The 17,924-nt window shown below is 41.8% G+C and overlaps 1 protein-coding gene across 5 annotated transcripts in view; it reads left to right on the top strand.

The window, feature by feature from the left end:
• Nucleotides 1–17,924, top strand: part of spata13 (spermatogenesis associated 13) — a 233,467-nt gene that overhangs the window by 10,363 nt on the left and 205,180 nt on the right. The gene's annotated exons all lie outside the window — the stretch shown is intronic.

The raw sequence follows: 17,924 nt of genomic DNA, 5'->3' as shown, positions 1-17,924 counted from the left end.
TAGCTGAAGACTGCTTCAGTCGTTTTTTTACAGCATGATCATCCCTGTCATTTGAGGATGGATACTTGTGCAGCTTCCTCCGGTGAGTTAACTGGACGTAGGAGGACTGCAGAGCTCAGGCATAAGTAGTTCTGTTGAGTAGCTTTAAGTTGGGGTGCGAAATGGATACGAATAAACTGTGTAGACTATCTTGATAACCTCGGGCTTTGAACTTGAATGAACCTTTTTATGTGCTTTGAAACATGAAACTGAATTTAAAAGTGTATCTGCTCCAAATGCTGTAGTGCAGGGTCAAGGCAACGAAGGGCAAGTTAATATAAATGTGAGTAATTATTTACAAAAGTCAGCTGGAATGGGTTGTTAGGAAAAGTGACTGAGGCCATGATACTGGACTCATTTACAGCTACATAGCAGGATCGGTGCTCTGGAAAGAGGAGTTCAAATGTGATGAATGGCCGCCTTTCTTCAAACCTATTTTGCAGAGAACTTTTTTTTGTGTAGTATGTCAGTTGCATAACTTTCATTTGGAAACAGTCAATATTACCATATTATCCCACATCTACCTTGGATAATGTCGCAATAAATAGGCATTATTTTATGATTTTAAGTGTCAATCATAGTGCCTATATTGGTTCTACAAATAAGTGATATTAAAAGATTTAAAAAAGAAGTGCTTTGGAAAGAAACTAAATGGTTATTGTGCTGCAACAATTGTTGCTAGTAAGGATAAAGGACAAATTGATCATGTCTGATACATCTGCAAGCAAAAAAAATTGAAATTCTTTAAGTTACTTATAACTTGTTACCCATCTGACGGTTCTGGCTTATGTATCCTTTAATTGATCTAAAAATTAACGTTTTGTTCTCGCAGTTATTTATTCACTCAATTTTATTTTTGTCATGTACACTTATAATTCCAGTTTTATCCCTCCACCCCATTTTCAGGGCTCCCTCATTTTGTCTGAGATTTGGTCAGACTTTGTTTTTGTCCCAGCAGCACAATACTGGATCAGTAGAAATTTTCTCCAGCTAGATATTGAGGGGTTTGGCTTCTCTGTTAGCGACCAAACATTCCATAAATACTGACCCATCTTCCTGATGAATGCCTGTTCCTGACCAGACTTTTCAAAGCCATGGTACCATATTTTACTTCAATGTGACTGCATGTCCATACCATCCATTAAGACCAAATGTTTCCACTATCCATAACATTCCGAGTTCACCTCTCCCTTAGCTTTATTGTTGCTGAAACTGTCCATCTGTGCCTTTTGTTACATCTCGACTTTCCAATCTCAATATGTTCCGAGCCCACCACATTTTACCTGCAATAAACCTGAAGTCCCTAAAATGTCAGCTGCTCAGGTCTGAACTTGCATCAAGTCCTGTCACTTATCACACCTGCATGTAGTCAGAGCTGTACAGCATGGAAACAGATCCTTTGGTCCAACTCCTCATCGTGCTGACCAGGTATCCTAAATAAATCTAGTCCCATTTGTCAGCATTTGGCCCATTTCCCTCTTAAACCCTTCCTATTCATAGACTCATCTAGATTTCTTAAAATATTGGAATTATACCAGCCCCCACTACCTATCCAGCCCCTCATTTCATGCACACGTCACCCTCTGCCCAATGTCCTCTAGTTTTGGAGTCCCTGATGTGGGGTTGGCTACTTTATCCTATCAATGCCTGTCATGTTTTGAAACCTCTATAAGGTCACCCCTCAGCCTCCAGCGTTCCAGGGAAAATAACCCTAACCTATTCAACTTCTCCCTGTAGCTCAAACGCTCCAACCCTGGTAACGTCTTTGTAAATCTTTTCTGAACTCTTTCAAGTTTCAAACATGCCGCCCCCCCCCCCCCCCCCCCCATAGCAGGGAGACTAGATTCGCACACAGTATTCCAAAGTGGCTTAACCAATGTCATGTACAGCTGTAACATGATCTCCCAACTCCTTTGCTCAATGCTGACTAATTGAGTAAACTGAGAAATTATTTGATCAATAAAGGCAAGCATATCAAACTCCTCCTCCACTATCCTGTCCACCCGTGACTCCACTTGCAAGGAACAATGAACCTGCACTCCAAGGTCTGTTTATTCAGCAACACTCCCGGGACCTTACCAATAAATGTATAAGTCCTGTCCTGATTTGCCTTTCCAAAATACAACACTTCTCGTTAGTCTAAATTAAACTCCATCTGCCACTCCTTTTGGTCCATCTGATCAAGGTCCCGTAGTACTAAGATAATCTTTTTTGCTGTCCATAACACCTCCCATTTTGGTGTCATCTGCAAACTTACCAGCCATACCTCCAATGTTCATGTACAAATAATGTATGTAAATGACAAAAAGCAGTGCTGATTAAATTAATGGTAAAACAATGCCTCCATTTAAAAATGTTACCATCAAATTTCTCTGACCTCCTCTATCCCCTTCCCTCCAGTCCTGCAATGTTTTGATATCTGCGCATATGATTCTGTCTGCTTGAACACCCGCTCTTCCCCCCCGCCCCCTTTTTTTTAAAATAGGTGCACAGTTAGTGATTATGCCTTCAGTTATCTAACTCCTCAGTGGCTGATTTATTTAATGAGCATCACCATTCAACTTTGTGTTTATTCTCTCACTCCTTACTTATATGTCTAACTAAACTTCAGATGCAATATCTTACAAGGATTGGTCTCATTTTCCTTTGATTAATGCTCCTTTTGAGTACATTGGGATGCTTTTACATTAAAAGTGCAACTTACTGATCAGTTTAGGTGCTGTGTTTTGGAAAGGCAAATCAAAGCAGGACTTCTGTGCTTAATGGTAAGGACCTGGGGAGTGTTGCTGAATGAAGAGACTTGGGAGTGCAGGTTCATAATTCCTTGAAAGTGGAGTTGCAGATAGATAGGATAGTGAACAAGGCATTTGGTATTCTTGCCTTTGTTGGTCAGTGTATTGAGTATAGGAGTTGTACAGGACACTATTGGAATACTGCCCCCCATGGGGCAAGAATTCCATACTTTAAAACATGAATGTTTACGGAGTATTAATTGTCATCTGCAAGATTTCCAGCATCTTTCCCCACTATTCTTCCATATCTCATGATAACAATATGCCTGACTCTGGGCAGTAGGTGTTTTAAATCTAAATTAGGAAGGGAAATGGTTGAGGTTATTTATTTTATGAACCATACAGTCACTCTTGTCTCCTTTCCATTGCTGTCCAATCCTCTTTCAAGGATCATTTGCTGGTTTTAAAAGGCTAACAGTTGTTTATTCTCATTATATGCCTATGTAATCCAAAGCTAACACCACCAGGATGGAAGCTTTTGATTTATTGATTGCACTCAAAAGGAACCTTTTAAACTGTCATGCACCATTTCTTGAATGCTCATAAGTCTTGCCCCTCCATTGGTCTGAAGATCCAGAATTATGTTTGGCAGCTTGCCCATGGAAAAGCTTATGTATTAGCAAAGTTCAATTCCGAGGAGCAGAATCTGCCTGTGTCTGGAGTGGACAGTTGCAAGTGTATAAGAACATCTTGTCCTGTAATGTGAGCCACAGATTTCATTAAAACCTGTACAGCCTTCAACACCTTCGAGCCCAATTGTTTGTCCAAAATGTGGTGCCTGCTTTGTGAAAATTGGAGCACAGACATGAATTTGAGCCCTTGTATTGGGAACCTACCCTAGAGTATTGAGTATAAAAGATGGAGATTGGATTCCAACAAAGTACTGAAACTAGTTGACCATAAGCCTCACCATGGGCTAGAATTTTAATACTCAGCCTGGTGTGGGCCTACGAAGGATGCAACTTGGGACTGAACAAAGGATTCCAAGAGCTTTCAGAGCAAGTTTATCTCTGCTCAATAAATGGTAGAGTTCCCTATTTCTTGGGATCTCAGTTTTGGTTTTCTTTAATGTATCTAGTCTCCCTTGATTTTAAACTAATAAAAGTGGAGCCTTGAGTCCCTGTCAAATGTTTGAATAATTGGCACCCACAATGATAGCATTACATTTGGAAAGAGTTACTACTTTCTGTACATAGCACTATGCATTTTTGCTAGATAATAGAAATCTGAACCCAAATGGAACTAATTGTAAAACGTGAAAGCAGCTTAGTTTTTTGAGTATGAATATAGTGTTTGTTTCTGTTGCGACTTTGTCCAAATTATAAGTTTCATTTCATTTAACTTAGAAGGTGCAAGAAAAATATCTGACTACTGTTGACAAATTTTGTCAGTCACCTAACTTTAAGAAATAGTGACACCTGTGAATTTAACAATATCAGGTGTTCTTTTTGTTGCCTAATTGATTCTGCAACTAACTTTCAATTACGCTTAGGTCAAAAAACACTGTAGTATTTTGCAAATGCACCTTAATTACATGTGATTGTCTCTGCCCAAAATGAGTGGTCTTAATCCTTTTTGCATTACAAACTGTAAATATATTGGCAAGTGAAAAATGCATTTGTTAATACACTAGTCTTACTTCCACAGCAACTTCTGGAAAGTTTGTAAAAGCCCATCATTTTCTTATTATTCAATAAGAATCCAGTTTCTGTAGTGACTTTTAGTTTGCAGTATCATTTCAGCTGAGATAACAAGTGCGTAGTACTACCAAGTGTGCCTACATTGCTTTCAAAATTTTGCTGAGGGGATTATTATACATAGCCATAGAGCTGTACAGCACAGCAACAGATTCTTTGGTCCAATGTGTCTGGGCTGACTGGATATTCTGTTAATCAGGTCCCAATTGTCAGCATTTAGCCCATACACACATCACATACTCTGCATGAAAATGTTGGCCCTCAGGTCTTTTTCTTTTTAAAGTTTTCCCCTCCTACCTTTTTTAAAACCTGTGCCCTTCAGTTTTGGTCTCCCAAACCCTGGGAAAAGACCTTGACTGTTCACCCTATCTATGCCCCTCATGATTTTATAAACCTCCCTGTACAGTAATCCCTCAGCTTCTGCTCCAGTGAAAATAGTCCCAATCTATTCAGCCTCTTCCTGTGGCTCAAACCCTCCAGCCCTGGCAACATCCTTGTGAATCTTTTCTGAACTCTTTCAACTTTCACAACATCCTCCCTGTAGCAGGGAGACCAGAACTGTCCACAGTATTCCAAAATTGGTCTAACAAATGTCTTGTCCATGACTTTGCAACTCCAATACTCAATGCAGTGACCACTTTAAAGGCAAGCTTACCAATTGCTGCTTGCGACTCCACTTTCAAGGAACTGAGCCGAGTACTCCAGAGTTTGGAACTTAATTTCAAGGAAAGAAAATTTAGAGTATGGCCATGCTTTCCTAGCTTAGAAGACCCCTTGTATATTACTAGGATTTAGCCATTGAAGAAAAAATGGCATATCTTCCCATGTGGGGAGCAGATGGTGTGGTGTCTGTCACTGGACTAGCAATGTAGAGATCCATTCTTGTACCCTGGTGGCACTAATTCAAATTCCACCACAACAGTTGGTAAAATTGTTTTCAAATGAAGAAATTTGGAATTGAAAACTTGTCAGTGAGGGTGACCATGAAACATTAAAACAATGTCTGGTTCATTTTATGTCCTGTGTCCTTTGTCCTTTTTCTAGGAAGGCTGTCTGTCATCCTTGGCTAGTCCGGGCAATGTGTGATAAAACCCACAGCGATTGAGGTTGACTGTTGTCTTTCATTTTAGTTATGCCCCCTTGTTGGTGACCCTTTTAACTAAAGGAAACAGCTGCTTCCAATTCACCTTGTCCATGCCCTTCAATCTTATACACCTCAATCATGTTTTATCTTCTCTTCTAGCCTTTTTCTGCTGTAAAGGAAAGAACCAGTACTTGTGCAACCTGTCTGCATAGTTGAAATGCTCCATCCCTGACAGCATCCTGGTGAATTTCCTCTGCATCCCCTCTAATGCAGTCACAAACTTTCTACAGTACATTGACTAGAACTGCGTACAGCACCCTACTTGTGGCCAAACCAAAGTCCTGTATAGCTCCAAAGTAACCTCCCTGCTCCTATAAATCTATGCCACAACTGATAAAGGTAGGTGTCTCCTATGCCTTGTTAACTACTCTATTGATCTATCCTGCAACTTTGAGGGATCTGTGTTTTGACCCTCCCAGTGTCCTGTAATTCATTTGAGTACTCTCTTGTCTTGTTGTTTCACCAATCTTATTCCTTCTACGTACCTATAGAAACATTTACAGTCAGGTCTTAGGTCACAGAAAGATAGAGATGGATTAATCATATGGACTGATCAATGACAGATGTTGGCTACTCCTGTTTTCTATGTTTATAGAAGCTTGGTTGGTGTTCACTTGTCCTTGACTTTACTGAGAAAATTAGTATAAGCTGCTAGATCATTGGCTAAATTTGATCTCATTGCAGGGTACCATCCAATTTAAGGTGTGTAATGAAAGGGAAATTGCTGAATCAAATGGAATTAGTTGAGGATCTAACTCCTAGACTAGATTAATAAGAACTAGGGATGTGGTGTATTTGGATTTTCAAAAAGCTATTGATAAACTCCTGCAAAAGGGATGATTATGCAAAATCAAGGCATGTGGAATTGGTGGTTTTAAAAATGGTATGGATTGAGAATTGGAGATGGGAAACAACAGGAATAAATAGTCAGATTACTGGAGGGTTGCAGTGAGAGAAAGATCCACTGAGGCCTTTCTGGAAGGAGGAGGATAACTTCAAGGTGGACATCCCTAGAAGAGGCTTCACAGTGGGGTTATAACTTACTCAGAGATAGCAAGAACTGATACCGGAGCCAGCAGCGTGGAGCTAGAGGAACACAGGTGACGCAGTATCAGAGGAGCAGGAAAGTTGATGTTTTGGGTCGGGACCCTTCAGAAATGGGGACTTTTCAAATCATTGTTTCAATACAAAAATAAACTTTTTTTTTGCATGTAGCAACCGAAATATGACCCTTCAAAGTAAGCAAGGTAAGTATCACAATTTGGCCTGGCTATTACCCAATTAATGGGGTAACTTGGCCAGATTCTACACACAGCATTTGTCTCTGATGCTGACAAGAGTTTGATCCTTACTCAGTGCTGTTCTGAAAGTTCTGTTAAAGGTGGAGTTCTAGTGTTTGATTCTAAAACACATATTCATCCTTTCAAATCTTGGAGATAAATTGCTTTGTTTTTATTAAAATCTTTCATCCAAATTACTGCAAGCCTGTAGCTTCACTGTTTCTTACACTTGGCATTGACTATCTTTTTGGAGACATGGCCTTCATTTCAGCTAATTCCTTAAATTCTTCTGCAGGGCAATCCTTGTCCTAGGTCGCAATAAAACATCTAGTTTATCAAGCAGATGTCAAAAGCAGGTTTGTTCATGTAATCCTGACTCCCCCCTTTCCAAGATATGGCTAATTGCTTTCAGCCTCAACGTAAGAGCTTGCCTTTGTTCCTTTTACAGCTTATTCTGGATTGGTTTATTGCTGCTGTTTTCCATGTGTAACAGCTTATCTTTTGATTCATTTAATCCATGAAGAGTTAAAGTTTTGAAGTTTATAATAATTTAATGCCTGACCCAAGTTGTCCTTGGGAAGCTGGTAACGAATTGCTGCAGTCTATGCGTTAGGTAAACTCTCAATGCTACTAGGGAGGGAATACCAATACATTTCTAAGTCCAGATGAAGGGCTTGCAGGGGAATTTGTAGATGGTGGTCCTCCTACTTACGTGATGCCCTGTCTTCCTTCAGATGAAATGATCGTGGGTTTGGAAGGTGTCCTCTAAGGATCTTTCAGTTTCTGCATTGTAGCTTTTAGATGTTCAGGACCAGCGGTGTGAACCATCATTTGTTGTAGAATAGATGGTTGTGGATGTGGTGCCAAACGAGCAGGCTGCTTTGTTCTTGGTGGTATTGAGCTTGAGTGTTGTTGGAGCTGCACTCATAAATCATGGAATTCCTACAGGTCTGGATGCAGATCATTCAGTCCATCAAGTCCACACTATCCCTCAAGAGCATCCCACCTAGACTCCCGTAACCCTGCATTTCCCATAATCAAATCCACCTAGTCTGCATATATTTGGACTGTAGGGGGAAACCCATGCATGCACAGAGAGAATGTTTGTGCGGTGCTTGCACAGTTGCCTGAGGCTGGAATTGAACCTGGGCCCTACTGCTGTGAGGTTGCAGTGCTAACTACTGAGTCACTGCACTGCCCATCCAGGCAAGTAGGGAGTATTCCATCACACTGCTTTTTTAATATCGCACGTCCAGTTGAATTTCTGGTCACTGGTAATCCCAGGATTTTAGGAGATTGTGATAGTAACACCATTTGAATATCAAGGGGCAGTGGTTAAACTGTCTGTCTCTTATTGGAGATGCTTGGCATTTGTGACAGGAAATTGAATTGGCTCTTGTCAGCCCAAGCCTTGATATTGTCCAGATCTTGTTGCACTTGAATCTGTATTGCTTCCTTATTTGGGGGGCTGTGAATGGTGCTGGACATTGTGCAATCATCAGTGGAGATCCTCACTTTTGACTTTTTAGGATGGAATGAAGGTCATTTGAAACAGCTGAAGATTATTGAGCCTGGAATATCACCCAGAGGAACTCTAGCAGAGAAGGCCTCGGCTGAGATGAGTGAACTCCAACCGTAACTTGATTGTTAAGGGCATTCACTCTCTGTCCTCACCTCTGGAATTCAGCTCTTTTATCCATGTTTGAACCAAGAGGTCAGAAGTGAGTGGCCCTGGTGGAATGCAAACCTGGTGTTTCTGAACTGATTAAAATTGTATCAGAGATAATGGAAACTACAGATGCTGGAGAATCCGAGATAACAAAGTGTGGAGCTGGATGAACACAGCAGGCCAAGCAGCATCTTAAGAGCACAAAAGCTGACGTTTTGGGCCTAGACCCTTCATCAGAAATGGGGGATGGGGAGGGGATTCTGAAATAAATAAGAAGGGGTGGGGGGCAGACCAAAGATTGGTAGAGGAGAAGATAGGTGCAGAGGAGAGTATGGCTGGGGAGGTGGGGAAGACGGACAGGTCAAGGGGGTGGGATGAGGTTAGTAGGTAGGAAATGGAGGTGTGGCTTGAGGTGGGAGGAGGGAATAGGTGAGAGGAAGAACAGGTTAGGGAGGCGGGGATGAGCTTGGCTGGTTTTGGGATGCAGTGGGGGGAGGGGAGATTTTGAAGATGGTGAAATCCACATTGATACCATTGGGCTGCAGGGTTCCCAAGCGGAATATGAATTGCGGTTCCTGCAACCTTCGGGTGGCATCATTATGGCACTGCAGGAGGCCCAGGATGGACATGTCTAAGGAATGGGAGGGGGAGTTGAAATGGTTCGCGACTGGGAGGTGCAGTTGTTTTATTGCGAACTGAGCATAGGTGTTCTGCAAAGTGGTCCCCAAGCCTCCGCTTGGTTTACCCAATGTAGAGGCAGCTATAGTGGATGCAGTATACCACATTGGCGGATGTGCAGGTGAACATCTGCTTGATGTGGAAAGTCATCTTGTGGCCTGGGATAGGGATGAGGGAGGAGGTGTGGGGGCAAGTGTAGCAGCTCCTGCGGTTGCAGGGGAAAGTGCCGGGTGTGGTGGGATTGGAGGGGAGTGTGGAGCGGACAAGGGAGTCATGGAGAGAGTGGTCTGTCTGAAGGCAGACAGGGGTGGGGATGGAAAAATGTCTTTTAGTGGGTTGGATTGTAGATGGTGGAAGTGTCGGAGGATGATGCATTGTATCCAGAGGTTGATGGAGTGGTATATGAGGACTAGGGGGATTCTCTCTTGGTAGTTATTGCGGGGCTGGGGTGTGAGGGATGAGTTGCGAATGACTTAGTGCTCGGGGGTGGGGTCCTGATCCAGGGAGGAGTAAGAAGTGGTGTCAGAGAGTTTTCGTCTGGTCTCAGCGATGTAGAGGTCAGTGCGCCATACTACAACTGTGCCTCCCCTGTCTGTGGGTTTTATGGTGAGGTTGGGATTGAAGGGCTGCGTGTTCTGTGGGGGAGAGGAGTGGAGAGGTTGAGGCAATTGATGTCTCGACAGCAGTTGGACACAAAGAGGTTGAGTGAGGATAGGAAGCCTTGGGGTGGTGTTCAGGAGGAGGGTGTGTGTTGGGGGCGGATGGAGGGAGGATTAGGCTTCCCCTCGACCTGTCCTTCCGTCCTCCCTACACTTCACCTATACTCACCTCTACTGGCTTCATCCCTGCCTCTTTGAATTGTCTGTCTCCTCTCCGCCTATCTTCTCCTATATCCATCTTTGATCCGCCTCCCCCTCTCTCCCTATTTATTTCAGAATCCTTTCCCCATCCCCCTTTTCTGATGAAGGGTCTAGACCGGAAACATCAACTTTTGTGCTCCTAAGATACTGCTTGGCCTGCTGTGTTCATCCAGCTCCTCCAGCGTCTGCAGTTCCCATTATCTCTCCAAACTTTGTTTCTGAGCTGCTTAATAGCAGTGATAACATTTTCCATTGTTTTACTGAGAGAGGATACGAATAGGTGAAAATTAGCCGATGTTCCTAGTTGTGTTCTCACTTATTGGACTTTTAGAACAGTACAGCACAGAACAGGCCCTTCAGCCCACAATGTTGTGCCGACCACAACTTTTGGTTCAACTTTTGGAGTACTTTTAGCTGAGGTATTTTGGTAGAGGATTGATTTCAATCTGCATGTCAAGGAATTGGAGGTACTTTGAATGGATTGACAGGCCTAGTGTTTTAAACCCCCGAGAATGTTGTAGTTCAATATGGTTCTTTCATTCTTCTAAACTCTGATGAATACAAGTTCAACATACTTAACCTCTCCTTAGACAATTTCTCCATTCCTAGAATCTGCAACTTCTCTAATGCCATATAGCTCTCCTTAAATGAGGACCCTCAACGCTTTTAACAGTATTCCAGATATGGCCTGATTAGGATGTTTGTAAAGTTTTTTTTTAGCAAGTCTATATTCACACTTCGCTCCCTTTTTGAAATAAAGGCCATAGTACATTTGACTTCCCTATTACCTGCTGGCTTTGTATGCTTGCTTTCTGTGATCTATGCACAAGGGACCGCAAAACCCTCTGTTGTAACTCTGCAGTCTTTCTGCATGTAAATAATATTCGTCTCCTCTTCCTCCTCCTTCCTGCTAAGGAATACATCCTCACATTTTTCCCACATTTATGTTTAATCTGCCTATAACCTCCTGCAGGCATGTCATCCTCACTACTTGCCTTCCCACCTATGCTTGTGTCGTCCACAAACCTGCCTCTACCATATTCATATCACTTGTAAGTCATTAATATAGTTTGGAAATATTATGGCCCCAGCACTGATTCTTGTGGCCCTCCACTAGTTACAGGTTGCATTCCTGAATGTGTCCTCCTTTGTCACTGCTTCACTAATAGATGAAAGTTATCTGAGCCATACTATAATACTATCTCCAGCACCATTGGCTCTTGAGTGGCCCTCTGTGTAGTATTATTTTAAAATTAAACACCTGTTGTGATATCCACATTGGAAATATTATATTTATGATTTCCCTTTGTTTCTGTCTTGCTTGTTACTTCTGCCAATTTGACAAGCACAATTTCCCCTCTTTTTGTTTTTGAGGCAATGATTCAGCTTGATTACAATAGTCCAGATTTTCTGATGTCCAGAGTTGTTGTTTGTTTGTTTTTGTGCAGATAAGATTTGCATGTATGGACTTTTGTGGATAATTCTGAAGGAGTTGTCTGGAAAATTTGAAGATTTTCATTTAGAACTCAAAGTATCCTTCAAATCCAAGAAGTCATGTGTTCTGCAGTAGTCACATAACTAGTTACTTGGGAATATTGGACTATTTTAAAAATCAGTATAACTCCTGAGTAACTATTCAATTGACTACCTGCGACCTTATTCCTTTTCACCCTCAGCTATACCTTCCCAATATCCCTTGCATGCTCTTGTTACCTAGACCAGAACTTCTCTACATCCAAAGTTTCCATTCTTTTAATCCATTATGGCCATCTACTGCCTGGGTCTCCATGGTAGCCATCAGACTGTTTGGAGGCAGTGATGGCTGCAGCATTTACTGCACTGAGCACAGCTTCTGGGCAATGAGGGCTATTGCTTCTCATAGCCTGCTTGCCTGTCTGCTGCTCTGCTCTAAGCAGTGTTACCTCCTGGGGCTGAGCAGGTGGCTAGTCTGATTGTTCTCCATATGCTAATGGACTAGGGCTTTGCTTCTTTAGCTTGCAGAGCCATTGCTGTAAAATGCTCATCAGATTGTGCTCCCACACTTCCTTAGGGCTAGCACTTGCGGCGACATTAATATCTAGACTGAGACATTTTGCCACTGCTTTCTGACTTCTCTTGTCTTCAGAGATTATGGATAGCATTTCTGGGGAGCCAGGTATTTCCCTGTAGAGGTTGAGTACCCTTGCAGAACCCCCAAGGCCAAAGAGACTGTTCAAGTCTGTAGTTAGAAATAGTGTGTAATGGTTGGGCGTGACAAGTGTTCATGTGACAGCTGCTGACCGAGGCAGTTTAGGTCTTTGTGAAAGGTAGGTTTCTCTTTTCATAGGTAGTGAGGAGATAGAAGGTGTGCATTACTGCTCCCGGAAGTCTCTTGCCCTATTATGGGCTGCCTTTTGTAACGAGGAAAAGGAGGCAGTTGAGTGCAATTAGTGAGTGACTTCTCAGTTGGCACATTTTGGGGAAATGTGTTGACTTGTACCAAAAGACTGAGAAGCCAGCTCGCAAGGCATATGGCTAAGTAGCGTGCAAGTGGGTGATTATTGCATGCAATCATAAGAGTGGCAGAGCTTTTGTGGGAGATTTGGTGCTGTAGCAGAGGGAGTATGATGGTTTGGGAGGTGACCAAAAGGAGAGTGTGGCATTTACCCTTGCGTACTGGACAGGATTACTGACCTTTCTGCATTACTTGCTGTTTTTCTGCACTCTGGAGACAGCACTGACCTGAACGTTGAGTTTAGACCAGACTGGCAGTGTAAATGCAGTGCTTCTCTGTTGGGTCTCCCCAGCCTCTTTGGACCATCCTCCGTCAGTACCAGAGTCTCCAATAGGTTCTGTCTTCCCTTTTGTCATACTCAACTCCACCCTTGACTAGTTTTGGAGTATCAGTATGTATATGCCTTGTTGAACACGGAGCTTTAAAAGGTGGTGTTAGAGTAAGGAATATTGGTGTTTCAGCAGGCATCCGGTGAGTGGTGAATTATTCTGTGAACAGTATGTAGAGATGGATGGGAATTAGTAAGTAATATGGAGAACAACAAATGTTGGAGATCACAACGGGTCAGCTTGCTTTTCTGATCAATGGCCCCCTAGAGAACAAACAGCCTGTTAGCAGCATATGCAAGAAGAAATAGCCTGTTAATGGAGGAACAATTTCTCATCAATTCTGTCTGCTCTACTTATTTGCTATGTAATTCCCTAGGGAAATGCATTAGAATAATGCTGACACATTGAACAGTTCAGTCGTATTTTTTTGGAATGGGAAACAGTAAAAGTTTTTTAGTTGAATACGATGTTGCAATGCATAGGTCAGAACACACTTTCAGTGCTTCCATGGGATAACAAGGTATAGAGCTGGATGAACACAGCAGGCCAAGCAGCATCAGAGGAGTAACAAGGCTGACATTTCGGGCCTAGACCCTTCTTCAGAAATGGGGGAGGGGATGGGGGTTTCTAAAATAAATAGGGAGAGAGGGGAAGGTGGATAGAGGAGAAGATAGGTGGAGAGGAGACAAACAGGTCAAAGAGGCGGGAATGGAACCAGTAGAGGTGAGTGTAGGTGGGGAGGTAGGGAGGGGATAGGTCAGTCCAGGGAGGATGGACAGGTCAAAGGGGCGACATGAGGCTAGTGGGTAGGAGATGGTGGTGGAGCTTGGAGTGGGAGGAGGGGATAGGTGGGAGGAAGGACAGGTTAGGGAGGCGGGGATGAGCTGGGCTGGTTTTGGGATGTGGTAGAGGGAGGGGAGATTTTGAAGCTTGTGAAGTCCTCATTGATACTATTGGGCTGCAGGGTTCCTCAGCGGAAGATGAGTTGTTCTGATCCCCAAGACATAATAGGGCAAAGAGGAATCATTATGTTGATTGCAAATGTTAGGAATCTGAGTTATGAAGCAAAACTGCAGAAAATTGTACTTCTCCACTTTGAAAGGAGGCATTTGTGATATGATCTTGAGGCATATGAAAGTTCTGAGGTAATGAAAAAGATGCAGAGTCTTTTAGATTTAAAGAGACAAATTTCAGATGGACTTTTTATTTCCATGAAATCAAATCCTTTCCATTGTTGGGGTATTGGATATGATAAGGTGTGGCTTCAGATGTCTGTGTATTCACGACAGGGAATATCAAGAATTTTAACCACAATCAATCTGTTTTTGAGTTCAGTTGTAACAGTTGGTAGATTTATTTTTTGTACAAATGTTTTGACTGTTTGAAAGCAACTTGCCTAGCCTGGTTCTTTTTTAAAAGGTTGAGTTTCAGATTAGTAAAGCATTTATTGTTCATCATTAGCAACAATTCTATCATTGCATAATTTTTAAATTAAAGTTTTGACTCCAGTGGTTGGTAGTTCGGCTTTAGCTGGACATGTTGAACTTAAAGATTTCTCCATTTCTTTTCTTGTCTGTCCTGCATACTCAGCTAAGCTATTCCACCTGTCAATCTGTCTTGCAGTGCCACTGGTACTAATGGACCAAACTGAATTCTCCAATATTTGATATAATTTGACTATTTCAAAATTTGCTGCATGTTTTCAGTCAGTTGCCTGTGTTCTTTGTTTCTTACTAGAGTTTTAGTAGGACTTAGGGCTTTGTTTTTTGACCTATTTAAGAGGATTATAAACACGAGATCCAGTCTCCTGAAAAAAGTACATGAAGCTCTGGAAATGTGTGTTGCTCTCACTTGCGATCAATATGACCCATCATTTTAGAATATAAATCTGGAGTGTTAAAAAGGGAAACTTTCAAGACAAGCTCTCTGTCACTTTCCCCTGATACTTTAACTCAAATAAGTCAAATCGTTGAGGTTACTTTTCTCATCTTTCTTCAAAGAATGCCCTGTGGAAACTTGTAAATGAAGAATACCAGTGTCTCTCAAAAACAATGTGTTGTAAAAGTTGCAGATCTGTATATCTTTACTTGCACCGGTTAAAATTGCCTATCAAAATGAGTAACAATTTTCTTTGTTTTCAGAGTGAAACAGTTACGTAGATTTCACATTTTGATCATGCTTTTCTTTTTGATCTTTCCAATGATTTTAAAAGTGCACCTTTTTAATGCAGTAATGCCTTACAGTGACCCAAGTGGTTTCACAATACAAGATTTAACATGAAACTGCTTTGAGATATTAGGGCAGATGATCATAAGGCATGGTCAGATAAGTAAGACTGTTCCATCACCGTCTTACTTTGCTAAATAGGCTGCTGGGCAGTAATTTAAGATTAGATTTGCCCTATTATAGCCTGCCCACAGAAATACCAGAGTAATTTTTTTTACTTTGGATACCACTGGTATAGTTGTACTTGGAAAAACTTGGTTAAATGCATTTGTTGTTTTGAAGAACCAAGTCTTCAGTTCTAGAACGGAGACATTGCCAGGGCCTATAGTCTTCTTCTAAATCTTGTTCATTCAGTTGTTTCTTCATTGTGTGAAATAAGTTCTGTTGTCTGAAACCTGGTGATTTTCAGGAAAAGCCCAAGATAAATTGATGCTTCTATTTAAAACCACAAATTTACAGGGGGTATAATGGATGACACATTAGGAGTATGTTGGAATAATTCCATTAATGAAGTAATGGATGAACTTTGCAGTAGTAGCCAAGCTGATATGTGCACAGATTGAAGTTAAAGAAGTAGAACTAGGCGATCTTGTGATAGCACCGCTGTTATTCATTGATGATCGATACTTGGCCCTGCTGCATTTTTCAACTCCACACCCCTCCAGACCTGTCTGCAGTGTGACAAGTCCATTAATTGGGCATGCTACTTGAGGAATACAAGGTGACAGCATCTTGCTTTGTGTTAAGATGAGGCCCAAGTCTCAATTTTGCATGTGCCTAAACTTGCAGGTTCACTTGAATTTCAGTGCCACTTTCTGCAGAAAATTGGATAGTAGTACAGTTGATTCTGCTATAACATGATAGCTGTGTTCCTGCGCAACAACGTGTTCTAGAAAATCGTGCTGTAGACATTATGGAGGTGATGGGAAAAGTGGGGTTGGGGCAGACCAAAAAAAAATCACTCAATCACTTAAAAATCACAAGATAGCGCAGTTTGAATAGATGTTTAATTCATATGTAATAATGAAATCAAAGCAAATCTAACACATTTTAAAATGTCAAGATGGCTTGACTTGATGGAGGACGTGGTTTTGGTGTTGCTTTGTTGTTAATGCAGGAGTTGAGGGTCGATTTTATTGTCATCACTACCTTCAAGTGTAGTTATGATTGTAGGGTTAGGGTGAAAAATAAACAGTCCGGACATGGATGGCTGTGGTTCATTGTCTTCTGACTGTTTCTTGGGAGTTGGCTTAAAGACCTCCAGCTTTTGCTGCTTTGCCGTTTTTTCTTCCTTTGTGAAGAAGCTGTTCATAGGATGCTAAATAAAATCTTATTCTGTGAACTGCTACCCTGCTGCATTCTGCGTTGTAATCATTGTCCTATTACATCAGCAGCTGCTTCTCCATTTCCCTCAGGCTAGAAGATCAAACAGAAGTGGAAAGTATATCCTGGACTTCATTGTCTTCATATTGCTGAGGGGGGAGGTGGAAGCTGGGCAAGTTGTTGTAGATCAGCTGTAGAGGGGTCTTCACGATGGGACCTAAAATAGACACCTCGAGTGGACTTCAGGTAACCTTTTCAAGGCTTGAGTTGGCAGACTGGTACACCACCACAGGCTTCAGCTGTATGTCTCCACTAGCATTGGCACTCAGTAACAGTTATATGATCCTTTGCCACCTTAAAACCTGGAGCATGTGCTTCATTCATAGAAATGTAGGTTCTTAATGGTGTTTGCTTTTGGTATAAACCTGTATCATGCAAATTGAAAATTTCATCCAAGTTGTAGCTTCTTTAGTCAATCTTTTCACTTTGGGAGGGAATGTCTTCATTCCCTCCCTTCATGTCCTCATTTGCAATGCAGCTTCGCCACAACTTTATGAATAGCATAGTGGTTCCTAAAACCAGCAAACCAGGCACTGCTAGCACTAAAGGCAGACGCATTTGCAGGATTTTGTTTTGTTAGCCTTATCAGTTTATGAAGATCTTTCTCCTTTTTATGGTGAGAAAGGTGATCCCAGACCGCTTTTTCACTTCATCTTCGATCCACGCGCACAGAAGCCACTCCATCTTTTCAAGTTCCTTTGTCTGTGACCTCTCTGATTTAGTAGCACCAGACTTGTTCTAGCAATACAGCTTGCTTTAATCTTTTCTGCATTGTCTCTAATAGTGCATAAGGTATTCCTGTTACGTGAACTCTACCTCACGTTCTCTCATTACGCTTGAAACACTTTATAACATCTAGCTTCTCTTCCAATGTTGTTGCCTTTTTCTTATGTTCACCACTCTCAATTTTATTATGAGGATGCTTGCTAACATTCTTGTCACTCTATCCTTGCATTTTTGTGGGTAACATGGCAGAGTTTGCAAAAAAAACCCAGAAAAATCAGTACTGTACCCCTCTTAGAAAGTGCTTCATGACAAAATCTACAAATTGATCTCATGATTCTGGCATGAGACTCTTTCAACACTGACATTGCACATGCTCAGGACAAAGCCTGTGAAACGATGTGGTGCTGAAACGTACTCCTCCGCGCACTGATGGAATTGCGTTCTAGCCAACACAAGTTCACCTTGTAGAAATAGCGTTCCCCTATTTGTCAGTCATGTTACAGCCAGTTTGCATTGCCAGAACACGTGTTATAGCAGAACTGGTTGTATGCTGGTTTTCAGAGTGAAACAGTTACGTAGATTTCACATTGCTCCAGAAAATTGCCTG

Source organism: Stegostoma tigrinum, chromosome 6, assembly GCF_030684315.1.
Source record: "Stegostoma tigrinum isolate sSteTig4 chromosome 6, sSteTig4.hap1, whole genome shotgun sequence".
Taxonomy (NCBI): Eukaryota; Metazoa; Chordata; class Chondrichthyes; order Orectolobiformes; family Stegostomatidae; genus Stegostoma; species Stegostoma tigrinum.
This window is presented reverse-complemented; position numbering and strand designations above follow the sequence as displayed.